The sequence below is a fragment of the Pristiophorus japonicus genome, chromosome 2 (assembly GCF_044704955.1).
Source record: "Pristiophorus japonicus isolate sPriJap1 chromosome 2, sPriJap1.hap1, whole genome shotgun sequence".
Lineage (NCBI taxonomy): Eukaryota > Metazoa > Chordata > Chondrichthyes > Pristiophoridae > Pristiophorus > Pristiophorus japonicus.
In genome coordinates this window covers 247,657,568-247,672,603 of record NC_091978.1, presented here as the reverse complement: position 1 = coordinate 247,672,603, position 15,036 = coordinate 247,657,568, and the positions used below count along the sequence as shown (strand labels likewise).

At 41.5% G+C, this 15,036-nt stretch overlaps 1 protein-coding gene across 9 annotated transcripts in view; it reads left to right on the top strand.

Moving 5' to 3' along the window:
• LOC139245293 (bifunctional heparan sulfate N-deacetylase/N-sulfotransferase 4-like) overlaps positions 1-15,036 on the top strand; it is a 976,369-nt gene that overhangs the window by 600,370 nt on the left and 360,963 nt on the right. The window contains exon 1 of one of the 9 annotated variants that reach the window (XM_070871155.1): positions 9,219-9,279. The exons of 6 other annotated variants lie outside the window; for them this stretch is intronic. The gene's annotated coding sequence lies outside the window, so the exon portion shown is untranslated. Of the gene's footprint in view, positions 1-9,218; positions 9,280-12,020; positions 12,150-12,406; positions 12,474-15,036 lie in introns of those variants that run through there. 2 more of the 9 variants (XM_070871154.1, XM_070871156.1) reach the window with 2 other exon arrangements.

Below are 15,036 nucleotides of genomic sequence, written 5' to 3'. Positions count from 1 at the left end.
TAGATTTCCAAAAGGCATTCGATAAGGTGCCACACAAAAGGTTACTGCAGAAGATAAAGGTACGCGGAGTCAGAGGAAATGTATTAACATGGATAGAGAATTGGCTGGCTAACAGAAAGCAGAGAGTCGGGATAAATGGGTCCTTCTCGGGTTGGAAATCGGTGGTTAGTGGTGTGCCACAGGGATCGGTGCTTGGACCACAACTGTTTACAATATACATAGATGACCTGGAAGAGGGGACAGAGTGTAGTGTAACAAAATTTGCAGATGACACAAAGATTAGTGGGAAAGCGGGTTGTGTAGAGTACACAGAGAGGCTGCAAAGAGATTTAGATAGGTTAAGCGAATGGGCTAAGGTTTGGCAGATGGAATACAATGTCGGAAAATGTGAGGTCATCCACCTTGGAAAAAAACAGCAAAAGGGAATATTATTTGAATGGGGAGAAATTACAACATGCTGCGGTGCAGAGGGACCTGGGGGTCCTTGTGCATGAATCCCAAAAAGTTAGTGCTGTGTGGCGTGGTCAGGTTGGTGGAGGACCTTTGTCTTACGGATGTTTAGTGTAAGGCCCATGCTTTCGTGTGCCTCGATGAAGGTGTTGACGATGGCTTGGAGTTCAGCCTCTGAACGTGCGCAGGCACAAGCTTCGTCCGCATACTGCAGTTCGATGACAGAGGATGGGATGACCTTGGATCTAGCCTGGAGGCAACGAATGTTGACGGGGTTCCCATTGGTTCTATAGTTTAATTCCACTCCAGCAGGGAGCTTGTTGAGTGTGAGATGGAGCATTAAGGCAGGCTTGTCTGCTGCCACTACTAAGAGAGGCAAGCTCTGAAACTGATCATTGTAGTTCACCAGTAAAGTAATACATCCTACCACATGGATTTGCTCTCCCGAGTAGCCTCACAGCTATATCTTCCACTTCTCCAGTGGAAAATCACTCAACTTGTCGAGCTATAGCGATTCCGGTACTACGCTCACGGATGCACCAGTGTATTTTCCATGGTTATCCTGGTTCCTGCAACATCTACATGGATGATGATACTTCGCGAATCATTGTTAGATACCCTCGTGCTCCTTATGACACGTATCTCCAAAATCTCCTTATCCTGTTGCTTCTTTTCAATGCTATTAAGTGTCTGGTGATTTCTACTTCTAGCATTGTACATCAGTTTATTCTTCAGTCGGCATGTCTTCGTAAGATGCCCCGTTTTCTTGCAGAAGAAACACTCTGCCTTCACACATGGACAGCTTTGACCAATATGTTGACCCAGACATTGATAGCACGACTTCAATGTATTGTTACCTTGGCAAGTTGCTGAGGCCTTGGACCCAACTGCCTTTTACTTTTAACCTGGAGGCGATTCCCCTCGGTTGTCTGATGACTGGAAATGGCACGAAATTCTCAGGAGTATTGGTCGGCCATATCCATCGTCATAGCTGTCTGACAAGCTAAATCAAAAGTCAAGTTAGGGGTTGTCAACAACTTTCTTCTGATTGCTTCATTTTTCATCCCACAAACAAAGCGGTCACGCAATACTTGGTCCTGAAAGTTTCCGAAATGACAGTGAATGGATAGCATTTTTAAAGCTGCAATGTACCCACTGATACTCTCGTCATGTAATTGATTTTGTGTTCCAAAATGATAACTCTCAGCAATTTCCAGGGGCTCACGGCTGTAGTGCTATTCTAACTTAGTTAGAATCTCCGTCAGTGTTGTGTCCTTTGGCTTGCCGGAAACAAGCACATTTTTCAGGGTTTCACATACCTCAGGACTGATTCTGTCAGGAAAATAGCCTGTTTTCGTTCTAAAAACACCCGGTTATGGTTTTCATTATCGGGGACTTCGACAAAACTATTTTCATTGAAAAGCATTTCTAGCCGCTCCACATACGTTCCAAAATTCTCTCGGTTGTGATGGAACTCACCTAAGCACCCTATTATTACCATAGGCGCAGCCATCTGGACTCTGGAAATGTCAACAGTGTGTTTAAAATTTACCTTGCATGTTTAGCTGTGCTGCAAAACAAAGAACCTCTCAAAGTCTGTTGTTTGGCAGGAATCATCAACCAACACAAATTTTAGCTACGGAATCCAGAAATCCTAACTTCGTCACCAAGGTGAAATATTGTTTACAGCATTACTAAGCACACTACACACAAGATGGCTCTAAAGGAACTTGTCATCATGTGACTCACAAGATCCTTTTATTGTATTTACAGCAGCAGTTGCATTATCACGGTAGTTCACCACTAGGGGGAGCTCTATATCAAAATAACAAGGGTAGGATTCTTATTTAAATATTATAATGAGTGTTAATAATCCATACACATCCAGCACGCAGCCTGGATGTGTACAGACTAACCTGATCCAATGTAGCGGACGGTGCACTATTTGCACAGAATGAGTGTGGCATGCCGTCCATTCTTTTGGACCTTATGCACCTGTTTTATGCCTGTAAATTGGGTACAGTATTATTGAATTTCTCGGCACTTTGACCTGTTTCTTTAGTTATGCTTCTTGGTTTTTCTGTCTGAAAAATGCACAGAGGCAAAGATTTATTTATTTAATTGTTTCCATGTACTATTAATATAAACAGGCTTGATCCCAGTACTCCCGCTGTACTCATTTTATATGGGCAAAATGTGCACTGGGGGCAGAGCCTCACCCGAAGTTTTGGGACCAGATTTCAATAGTTACACAATCATAATGGAGTTCCAATTCCCCCTCCCTATTAGCGGACTCAAAATATATTACATAATATATTACATAACCCAGGAACAGGCAGAGTGAAGATCTATTGCTCTCACACAACGAGACCTTATCAGTTGATTTTAGTTAGCTGTATATTAGTGCTAGCAATACATTTTGTAATAGTGTATCTATGTAGGTAATATTAGCGGGCACAAAGGTCCTATGACTGCAGCTTTTATCTTTGTACAATAAATAAATAGCTGGGTACTGTTGTGTCATGAGCTAGTGCTGATTCTTCATTTTATCTTTCTATGGTTGAAGGACTGACAGCACAGCATCCACGGTACAAGAGTTTTAAAGAAAATTAAATTGAATTTGTAGAAATTGAAGTTGAATAACATGGAGAGAGTTAGGTGAATAATAACTCGAACGTTAGCGATTAAAGGCTGGAAAGAAACAGTGTAATAGGTCCACAGAATAATTGCTGCCAAATTTGTAGGCGGAGGTAATCCATTGAACTCGGCAACCATCTATCTATGACATGACGTTACAAGAAAGAGGGGGAGAAATTGCGTCGTTTGCGCCTTCTGTTAATGCCCCTGGGACGCAAATGACTTCTCACCCGGGACGTGGGGCCGCTATCACCTCTCACAAAATTCTGCGGTGGTTAGCGGAGCCGAAAATCAGTACCACCCCATTCCTACTGGTCATAGCCATGTGCAGCGACCCGTTTTCGTCACGGAGCAAACCATTGATAGTACCCCGTGAGGCCACTGTAATCGATGCCTGCACCAGCTTCATGGGTCATGAACCAGGTTCACATTCCGCTCGCGGGGCAAAAATTAAAGGGGAGTTGCGGCGCGCAATTTTTTTACAATGGTCGACTTACCGGTCATGGCCTTGCCTTGTTGAATTCGTGGGGTCCGTGCCGCGATGTTGGAGCCCGGCACTCCACTTCTGTGGCAAGCTACTGCCACAGCACTCCACTCCCCAATGGTGAAGTGGTGGCCTCTCACCCGATTGCAGAGTTCGCAGCGTGCCCTCCCCTTTAATGGAAGGGGAAGGCCCTGTGCTCCCACAAGCACTACACGCCTCTCCATGTAGCGTTGGTAAATTTCCGTGGTTGGCGTCCCAGTCCCGCCCCCGAGAGGAAGTGGAGCATTCGACATTGTGCTCCACTTCCTCTCGGGGGCAGTAACCCTAATTTCGCTGCTTTGGACTTCCCCAAATGAGGCGGTACTGAATTACGGCCCCTCTGGAGAGTTTAAAGATGCAGGTGAAGGAGGGGTGATAGCTCTGCCAATTATTGTAGCATTTGCACTGAGATGTGTGCTGATTTTCCTGCAGAGTTTAAGTTCAAGTCCTTGCAATGTTCAACAATTCTTCCAATTTACAAGTTATACTGGAAAATGGTGAGGAAGGGCTGTATTTTCCAATAATATAAATACTGACATTATGGGCTTCTGTTCCTTATTGTTGCATGCTATAGCACTCTGCAAAACTGTTTTCACTGCAGCAATCCAGATTTACCTGAGGGTTAGTGATGGAAACCTCAAGAGAAAAACACTCCCACACCAATGTATTGTATAATTTGATCTATCAGTGAGAGCAGTTGCAGTAATCATTTTTGATTAAAATAATTCCACCCAATAGAGTAGGAGTTAAGAAGCTTACATTACACATCTGTGGTTGTGTTTTCGGTCTGCCATTAGGGAACCTTGCTCTTTGTGGCAATGTATGGAATAGCTGGGAACATGAAGCATGTTGTACCACATTTATTTACGCTAAAGTTTGGAAAGGATTGGCTTGGAAATGATCAGTACAAAGAAAATGATTTTTTTACAAAGCCTTTTTGATAGGAATATTTTATACAATTATGTGCTTCCCTATGCTCCCCCCTCCTTATCTATGACAATAGCCTGGAATTTGTGGTCAGTGTCAAAGCGACTGCACTGACCTCAAAGAAAGCTGCCCACAAAGATCTAGCAATCTCTGTGGTGTGAATTTCAGCTCTCCCAACGTTAATTACATGCTGGAGTCAAGTCGAGGGGATCTCCGGATTCCAGCAACAGTGATGTCATCAAGCTGGCTAAGCAGCCAATCACATTGAAGAATTCTCACAGACAGCAAACCAGGAAGTAAAATGCACTGATTTTCCTTCACTTTTTAATCATTTTAGAGAGCCGAAATAAAGATTGGAATACATGGGATTACACAAGGGATTAAGGTAGAAGCAGAAATACCATCAACAAACTTTTACAAAAATTTAACATTTAAAAGCCATAGATTTTTTAAAAATTGACATTTGATAAATATAAAATTAGTTTTTCACGGCATTTCAGCAGTAATCATGAATCAGTACACCATTAAAAACCCAGTTTCACCTCATTCAACAAGGCTTAACCTTTTTTTAAGAGTAATAATACACGGTTGCAGCTTAAGTTCTCATCAGTTCAGTCATTTCTCAAAGATTGCCACTCCAGGGAGATCACTGACAGCAAGTTCTGGATTTCCGCGTTAGTTGGGCATGTGCTATCTCCAGAACTTGTTGTTATTTTCCGGGAAGTAATGATGGTGATGCTGACTGTTTCGCTATCATTACCACCGCAAAATCTGGGCCATTTTTTTTTCCTAGATGCTCCTCACCCCACCAAGCTTTGGATGATCCAGTGCAGTGTAAATCAGCAGCTTTCACATGGCATCAGATAAGCTCAGAGACTGCAGAGCAATAGCTTTTTATTGTGGTTTTATTGTTTTTTTCCCATCATTTTCCCCTTCCAGCTTTCCATCTAGGGCTGTGGAGACTAGTATTATCATGACATGTACCTATTCAACTTGTGCGCAATATGACCCAAGTGCAGGCATGCACATTAATCAAAAAAGTTATCTTGCTTTCAACTTTGTCAGTTTTGGAGTTTTAAGTTAGATACTTTACCTATTATTGTTCATTACAGATGTGTTACCATATCAGACTTTGGACGGATTGTTATGCTATTATAGTAAAGCCTCACAGATAATTCTTAGCTCAAGTAATGGAGCAGAATATGGACGATTTTATCAATAATTGCATATCAAAGAGGAGACATTAAAAGATCACAATTCAAAGTAAATACTTTCTTATTTACTATCAATGAATTGTGTATTTTTCATTGCAAGGAGGTATTTTACAGATAATATTACTCCAGTATGATTTGTTTTGTTACCAAGCATTCAGAGGGCATAGCAACCTTGCCACAGCCAACCACTGTCAATGCTGCACTTTGACCTGAAAATAAGCTTCTAGCTTCATCTGGGAGCTGATACAGCTCACATTCTGGTACAAGTTGAATTTCAATGTGTATATATATATTTTTATACTTATATATATATATATTTGTTCTTGGGATATGGTAGCATTGGCAAGGCAGTATTTAATGCCCAATCCTAGTTGCCCTGAGAGCATTAAGAGTCAATTATGTAGTGTGGGACTGGACTGTAGGCCAAACAAGGTAGGGGTGTCAGGTTCTCTTTCCTGTAGGACATGAATGAACCAGTTGAGTTTTTTAATGAAAATCCAGCAGCTTTTATGATCATGTTCTGGTATCAGCCCATAAATTAACAGATTTACTGAATTCAATTCAACAACTTGCTATGATGGGAGCTAGTCCAGTATCATAGCCACTATATTACTGCAGCTTAGGACAAACGATGGATAAAGATAAGACTGAAGATTGGTTCCTTGAATAGGAGTTATTGGATACCTTTCCAATCCATCGGCATTTTGATTTTTGATTTTGGGAGTTAATGACTAAATGTTCCTTTCAAGGATCTTTAATTGTCTAGGCCAGTGATGTACACATGTAAAATAATGTGGTTCTGTTGTAATGACAACTGCATTCATCCATAATTCTGTTTATTCTGATACATATGTACATAACTCATTTTTATTTAGTTATTTCTTTGTGGTTAAAAATATGTACCTTATTAGTATGTTAATGTTACATAAATTAATGTCAAATATCTGCCCGAAGCTTAAAAGGCGTGGTAAAATAATAATAATAACTTTTATTTGTATCGTGCCTTTAAAATAGTAAAATGTCTCAAGGCACCTCACAGCAGTGTTAACAAGACAAAACAGATAAATTTGGCCCCAGGCCACAAAAGAAGAAATTAAGGCAGATTAAAAGCTTGGTTAAAGAGGAAGTTTTTAAGAAGCGTCTTAAAGGAAGAAAGAGAGGTAGAGAGACAGCAGTTTAGGGAGTTCCAGAACTTAGGGCCCAAACAGCTGACGGCACGGCAACCGATGGTTGAGCAGTTATAATGAGGGATGTTCAAGAGGGTAGAATTTGAGGACGCAGACATCTTGTGGGGTTGTGAGACTGAAAAAGATTACAGAGATAGGGAGGGGCTGGGCCATGGAGTGATTTATAAACAAGGATGATAATTTTGAAATCAAAGCATTGTTTAACCGGGAGCCAATGTCATCATCATCATAGGCAGTCCCTCAGAATCGAGGAAGACTTGGGTACTGTACAGTCCAATACAAGAACCACGGTCTCTGTCACAGGTGGGACAAACAGTGGTTGAAGGAAAGGGTGGGCGTGGAGTCTGGTTTGCCGCACGCTCCTTCCACTGCCTGCGCTTGATTTCTGCATGCTCTCGGAGACTCGACTCGAGGAGCTCAGCGTACTCCCGGATGCACTTCCTCCACTTAGGACGGTCTTTGGTCAGGGACTCCCAGGTGTCAGTGGGGATGTTGCACTTTATCAGGGAGGCTTTGAGGGTGTCCTTGTAATGTTTCCACTGCCTACCTTTGGCTCGTTTGCCGCAAAGGAGTTCCGAGTAGAGCACTTGCTTTGGGAGTCTCGTGTCTGGCATGCGAATGATGTGGCATGCCCAGCGAAGCTGATCAAGTGTGGTCAGTGCTTCAATGCTGGGGATGTTGGTCTGGACGAGGACGCTAACGTTGCTGCATCTGTCCTCCCAGTGGATTTGTAGGATCTTGCGGAGACATCGTTGGAGGTATTTCTCCAGCGACTTGAGGTGTCTACTGTACACGGTCCCAATATAAGTCATAAAGCAGAGGGGTGATGGGTGATCGTGACTTGGTGCGAGTTAGGACACGGGCTGCCGTATTTTAGATGACCTCAAGTTTAGGCAGTGTAGAATGTGGGAGGCCAGCCAGGAGTGCATTGGAGTAGTCAAGTCTAGAGGTAACAAAGACATGAATGAGGGGTTCAGCAGCAGATGAACTGAGGCAGGGATATGTAGCCGGAACTCAATTCAGGGTCAAATATGACACCTAGGTTGCGAACAGTCTTGTTCACCCTCAGATTGATGCTAGGGAGAGGAATGAAATCAGTGGTTAGGGAATGCAGTTTGTGGCAGGGACAAAGATAATGGCTTTGGTCTTCCCGATATTTAATTGGACAAAATTTCTGCTCATCCAGTACTGGGTGTCAGACAAGCAATCTGACAATTTAGAGACCATGGAGGGGTTGAGAGAAGTGGTGGCGAGGTAGTACAGGGTGTCGTCAACGTACATGTGGAAATTGACTCTGTGTTTTTGGATGATGTCGCCAAGGGGCGGCATATAGATGAGAAATAGGAGGCGGCCAAGGATAGATCCTTGGGGGACACCAGAGGTAACGATGCGTGAGTGGGAAGAGAAGCCATTGCATGAGATTTTCTGGCTACGATTAGATAGATAAGAATGGAACCAGGTAATTGAATACGAATTCAATTAGAATTGAACCAGGAACAATGTAACATTGTTCTTAGTCCACACTTCTAAGGTCTTGTGGAGCAAAGACAAAAAATAAAGTTAGCTAGAAAATGGCTATGTTCAAGGTGACATTACAGAGGATTTAAATTAAATGGAATGAAAATCAGGTGCGTTTCTTTACAGACAGGCACACTTACTCACCCAGTTTTCTGATATTCACTGACCCAAGTAATCTGATGAACCTGGGCACAGAACCAGGAAATCTCCCCTTTCATTTCTATGTTTCTTTCCAAGCAAATTATTGAAAGAAAAGATTTCCTCAATATGCTCTGTGACAAAATTGTAAACCGATTTATAAAGAGCTCATTTATGATTTACATACAGCACACCGAAGAAATCTCCCGCCTGAATCTGTTTACAGAGCAGAGATTATTTAAATTACTATCCCTTCAAGGTTGAGCCCATGGCGTCAAAACACTCAAGTGTGTAAATTGGACTGAAGACATAACAGAAATTATCAGTTGGAATGGTCTTGCATCAAGGCTGCTCAATAACACTGAGGCTGTTCTGCCAAAGGTTCATCACAAGTAAACATTGTTCAGTACACTGATAGCGATTATAAAACTGCCACATATTATTAACTTTTTTGTTGCTGTTTTATTTATCTTGTGGTCATTCAATCCCTTATCAGTATATGTACTGAAGGCAAATACTTTACTGGTAAAAGTCAATGCTAAAACTTTGCTCTTTCAGCTACGCCAGCTCTGATAAATGGTCTGGCACAGATTTATGCATGACATAAGACCTGTAGCGAGTCTATCACCGGTCCATTAATTCCACATTCATTTGCTGAATTTTAGGGACATGGATTAGATTTCAGGTACGCTTTGAATTGCAAGTTTTACTTCAAAGAAAATCTTACTTTTAGTTGGTGTCTGTCAAAATGTTATGCTATAGTTAGGAACTGTGATATTGGTGTTTATTTTTGTTAACTTTTGCACAGGTCATTTTTGATCTTTCAGAAGCTTTCATGACAGCACAGAATGTTATTTCTTTGTGCAGATAACTGAGTATTTCCTTTTCTGTTTATTGTAGAATATGATGTAATAATGGTGTTAAAATTCCTTTGGCGTTACTTCCAGTTCGCCTATATTTTATTCATGCACCTTCATATTAGTAAACTTTTATTTTCAGTGGAAGGGAAGCTAATACAAAATAAATAATTAATTGCTAATGTTCAAATTGCAGTTTGTTCAAAGATAGATGTTTGTTTTGATAACAGCAATAATCTAGTATTTCATAATTACTGTAGATTAAAGCTGAACTTGAAGGTCAACCTAAACTAGCTTGATGGAGCCAAAAATAAAAAACTTTTTAAAAAATTGTTCTAATTTTAATTTGGACGCACGTATAAGGTTTAAAATAGCAGCAGGTAGAATATCCTCTCTTCAGTTGTAGTCCTGTGATAGTAATGATTGTGTTCCTTGAGGATGGTGACAGTCACTGTGAATCGTGTTGGAAAGATATGTGTAATTTTTTTCTTCATGGGTAGAGATTGGTTTTGTATTTTTTTAAATTTGGTTTTAAACTTTGGGCAGAGAACTTCTTCGAAGCAGCTCCTGCTTGGCCAGTGTAACCCCACCAGAAATGCGGTGAAAATCCCGTTCAGACCCATAAGCGGGTTTTCTGCCACACTTGCTTTCTGGTGAAGTTACAATGGAGAAGTTCCAGGGTCATTCCTGGCTCATGGAAAAAACTGTTTTACATCTGTTTCCCTGGAGTTTCAATATGGGGGAGGGTCCAAATATACAGAGGGGGCAAAATTGGCCTTTTTTTAGAGGCCCGTTCACGCCTCTGGGGGAAATTGTATGGGAGTTTGTGGAGGCACTGCCATAGCAGCGCTGTGCCCTGCGGTTAGAGCCTGGGGCCCCTGCGCAACCATCAATGATGTAATCGGCGTGCGCGGCACCTCCTCACCACCGCAGGCTGACCCCCTACTGCCCCGTGGTGGAAATTGCCCCGCGGGCCGCGAGGGTGGCCAATATCCGCTCTCAGGGCGCAACTTAAAGGGAAGGGTGCCAGCGCCCCGGGCGGCCACCTTTTTTGGATCGCCGACTCTCAGGTCCGCTCCACGATGGCGGCCATAGCGTGGTCCGGGCTGTCATTGAGCAGCCCGGCATTTCATCTTGGGTAAAGGGCTACAGACCTGGTCCCATGTTGGACTGCTCAATTCACCACCCACCCTTCACTCGCCTACCAACAATCTCTATCAATCACAACTCATAACTCACATTCATAGCTTCAACTCACCCTCACACACTTAGCACTGATGCAAGCCTCACACTCACATCTCACAGGTTGAACACACTGACAGCTATTAAACAATGACAGGCACATCACCCAAACACATTGCACCACACTCACTGATACACCTCCCTCTCTCTTGCAGGCCAAGGGGTTACAAGATACTGCACCCATATCTGGGAGCAACCGGTCTGAGCAAAAGCCTTGAAGTAACCTGCCACACCACTCCCTGGACAATTCAGCAACTTCAAATAAGATAACAAACCACAAAATACTTGTACAAACTCACCAAAAATCAATGGAAATTAATCAGCAACTAACCTGAAAACAGTTGATGATCCCTTTAAAAGTGCTAATGGGAGGTCCTTCCTGCTGCTGAATGCATGTTCAGCTGTGTGTCTTTAAGAGAGGGCATTAGCTGTAGTGTTGAGGTCAAAAATGGTAGCGCTGGCATCAAATCTGCGTTGCACACTAATTGACGTCATGCTCTGCGCACTCTGCATACTTCTGGTGCATGCTCCAAATGCCCGTGCTAACGAGCTACCCAAAATGGTGTCTGATGCGGCCCGTTGAGAAACCAAGAGCGACAGAGCTGAACTTAGCGGCGCTTAAATCTAAAGTGATATTTCAGTTTCCACACAAAGTAACATTGATATTTTTTAAGTAATTGTTGGAAATATTATTTCCCATTCAAGCCCTTTATGTTTATCATAAATGAATTAAAAATCATATGCCCCAGCCCCCTGACCCTGAAATTTGATTTAACTGTATGAGATTGTTGTGTTCTCTATTGCCGGAGCACAAAGCAAGATAGCCACTGGCTTTGCTAAGTATTTTATTAATTATTATCCCACAAGGGTTGGCTACAGATCTGATAGAACATATGTAGACTGTGCTTGTTGAGGCTTTATTGTGATAAAATAAAGGTTTGCTTGTCTGTGACATATTCAGTTCTCAGCGGCTGTAGTAACATGTGATGTTTTACTCCTGTGCCTGTCATGAGCCTGATCCTGAAAGGATGGCACTTCCTTGCGCAAGTGCATTGTGGCAGATCTGAAGATCCTTCGGGAGTTTCCAATCAATCACTTGACTGTGAGTGGAATTCAGTAGAACACTGAATTAGCTCAGAACAGAATGTATTCATGTGTAACAACCCACTATCTGGATGACACCAAAATGGCTCCTAGTCCTTGAAGGTCTTTACAATGATTAGCTGGGAGAATTGGCTGTTTCTGTCAATCACACTGTTTTACAGCTATTTCCACTGACTTCCATGTAGCTGCAATAGACTTGCCTCAACTAAAGGAGAGATAACTGCAGTTGCTGTTCTTTCATGATGAAGTGGTCCTTGTTTTGCTGCAAAATGTGCCCTGCTATAATCGTTGTGTCAAAGAAGAGGTTGCAATGAACATAATCGTGAATAGAACACTAAATCATTCCAGCTGGGTGAGTCTTAAAGAGGGACGTTATAGAATGTGACTGAGTTAGCAAGTGTCGAATCACTGGAGTTTTGGGATGTTAAGGGCTTTCTGCGTGCAGCTGTTTGAGCAGAGAGCATAAAGTGGCAGTTTCGGTGTGAAATGTGGTGAGCTAAATTATTAAATGTAAGGTTTAAATGCTTTGGGGTATTTCCTGAATGCCTTGGAAACTGCTGTTGATCACTTATCTCGGCGTCTAACAAAAGGAGAGCTCTGAATCTCTCAAACAGTGCAACTGTGTCTCAGCAATGGATGGCCTGGTTCCTTTGAATTATTTATATTAAACACTTTCGTAAGTACCTTTCTTGCTTTCTTTAATGTAACAGAACAATGCAGCTGCTGTGTTGAAGTTGAGGGAAGTTAAAGGGAAATAAATTGTTTGATATTCCATTAATGCATTATTTAATTTTTCATTTGCAGTCCTAAACGTAGAATTTTAGGAGTCTGTACAATTATGTATCATTACTTAAATTCTACCATGTTTTCAAAAAATAAAACACTCTTTTCGCAGCACTTCAAGTTTTAAGTAGCATAAATTTCATGATAAGGGCCAGCTAGATTTTCAATCAAAAAGTATAGAGTGTTGAAAAATAACTACATGTCTATTATTGTACAAAGTGCAGTTCGCATATTTTTAAATGTTCCATATAAAATGGTTGATGCTCCTCAATGTAGCATTTTTATCTCAGTAAATATGCACAGCACTGAATCAGTTATAGCAGTTTGGACAAACAAACATCTTTTGTATCAAACCGCACTTTAAACATGACTGTAACCTTCAAAATGCTTGTCATAGCATTTGATGTGCACTGTCTTCATTTGATTCTTGTTGATTCAGCGGGGTGAAATATTAAAATGATAGAAAGCACGCAAATCTTCATAAGCCTCTTTTGTATTGAAGCTTAGAAAAGATGATTGCAGGCAATGCAAACATAATGTAAGATTAAAATCAGACTGTTAAATCATTTCTTTGCTGAAGTGGAGCTATTGTAATATTCTATATATTAAGTAGGAGCCCCAGGTATATTTTGAAATACATTCTCTAATGTACTTTAACAAAATAAACCTTACCTTAGGGGTCATTTTCAGATCAGTGGGCAGTTATCTTGTTGAAAGTCGCAGATTATTACGGCCCGTTTTTTACAATCCTGACGATAGATAACATATTTTGACACATAAAATTTCTGTCAACAATATTTAGAAGTTCTGTAACTGAAAAGCAGAATATTGTTTTGAGACAGGGAGGGACATTGGGCCCAACGACAAAGCATAGATCATATATACTGAAGAAAAATCATAACATAGCTGAAGTCCTGCCTGTGAAGGACCAGAGTCCAGATATTTATGAGGGCATTTAAAGAATACTGACTAGACAGATGGTAAAGGCAGGGTCCAGTTGCCCTTTCCCCACTCCAGCTTTAATAAGGGTAAAACCTGTGCAACTGATTAATTTAAACCAGTGACACGAATTACAACCCATTACGATTCCTGTGGGAGCTCAGTGGAGAATGCCATACCACAAGGAAACCAGTTGCCACCATCTGAAAATCAGCAACAAAGGAGAGAGCATGTTTGAAATAGCTTCAATAATCTTTATGTGCAATGCTTAATAGCAGTATTATTTTTTGTTTAGATTTTCACCTCACTATCGATTTAAAATTAGCAGGGCTTTTCTTTGACCATATTAAAAGTCAGTTTTTACATCTGCTGAGCACCACTCATTTCATCAAAAAATGTTCTGGAACTTTTTGTCCTGCCCTTCATGGAATGTTATGTGAACTTCTTAAGGGACATTGTTGCCCTTTTGGGTGAAAAATAGCAATGTGTCATTTTCATCATGGTGACATTGATTGGGTTGTGACATTTTCAGTATCAATGATGTTATCACAAAACAAATGGCATTATTGCATGGCATGTATGAAGCATGAAGGAGAAAGCTTGCCTCACATTTCCTGGACAATGATGCCCATTTGGAGTAGTGTGAACATTCCTCGAGAACGACAGCTTGTTCACAGTCCCTCATTAATAATTTAACCCTCTATGCTCTGGAGGATGGGGAGCCATTTGTGCAACAGTATACACCCACGGTCTAAAATGTTATTTCCTGGCTTAAAGCAGCCAAGAATAATAATAGCGATACATCCAGCCAATAGTGGTGACTGCAAGCATTGGAAATCATTCAGCTAGATCAAAGTAAGGTGCTAGGATTTGCACCAAACCATACAGTCTAAATGGCACGTCAAAGTGCACATCACAGCGCCAGCCACAATCAGTTTCTATTTGCAATATCCCTGTGCTGAGCCCATTGAAGCCGCTAACAATGTCAGAGTACAATAAATTTTCATCATAGTTTCAGCTTGATCATCTTTCCTTTCAAATTTGATGTGAAATGCTATTAATGCTGCTGGTGGGATGGAGGTGGAGAGAGGAAGGGGACAAAGGCCAAAAGGCATGCAGATAGCTTGAGTTTGAATAAGGTATATAAGCTCTCCTTATGATGGAAACTCTCTACTGTATCGACATTACCGCTTTGTGGTAATGATAAAGGGAGATTCAGATAACTACACGTGGATCCCATTCGTGTTTTCTGGAGACTGTTTAAATTGATGGCGGGGTTGGGAGGTGGGGGGGAGGGAGTGGCGGGAATTCCTGGCCTAAAAAAAGCAGGTAAACTCATTAATCCACCTGCACAGTCCATCTACACAAATGGATTTCAACGGTGCACTTTCTTCATGCAAAAATGCAGCAAACCTTTTTATTTGCGAACAAATAATGGATGGTGTGAACTACATCAAAAGAGATGAGGGTATTACTTTTGCATGCCATTGTGAGACAGTGATGACTTCCAGCTCTGC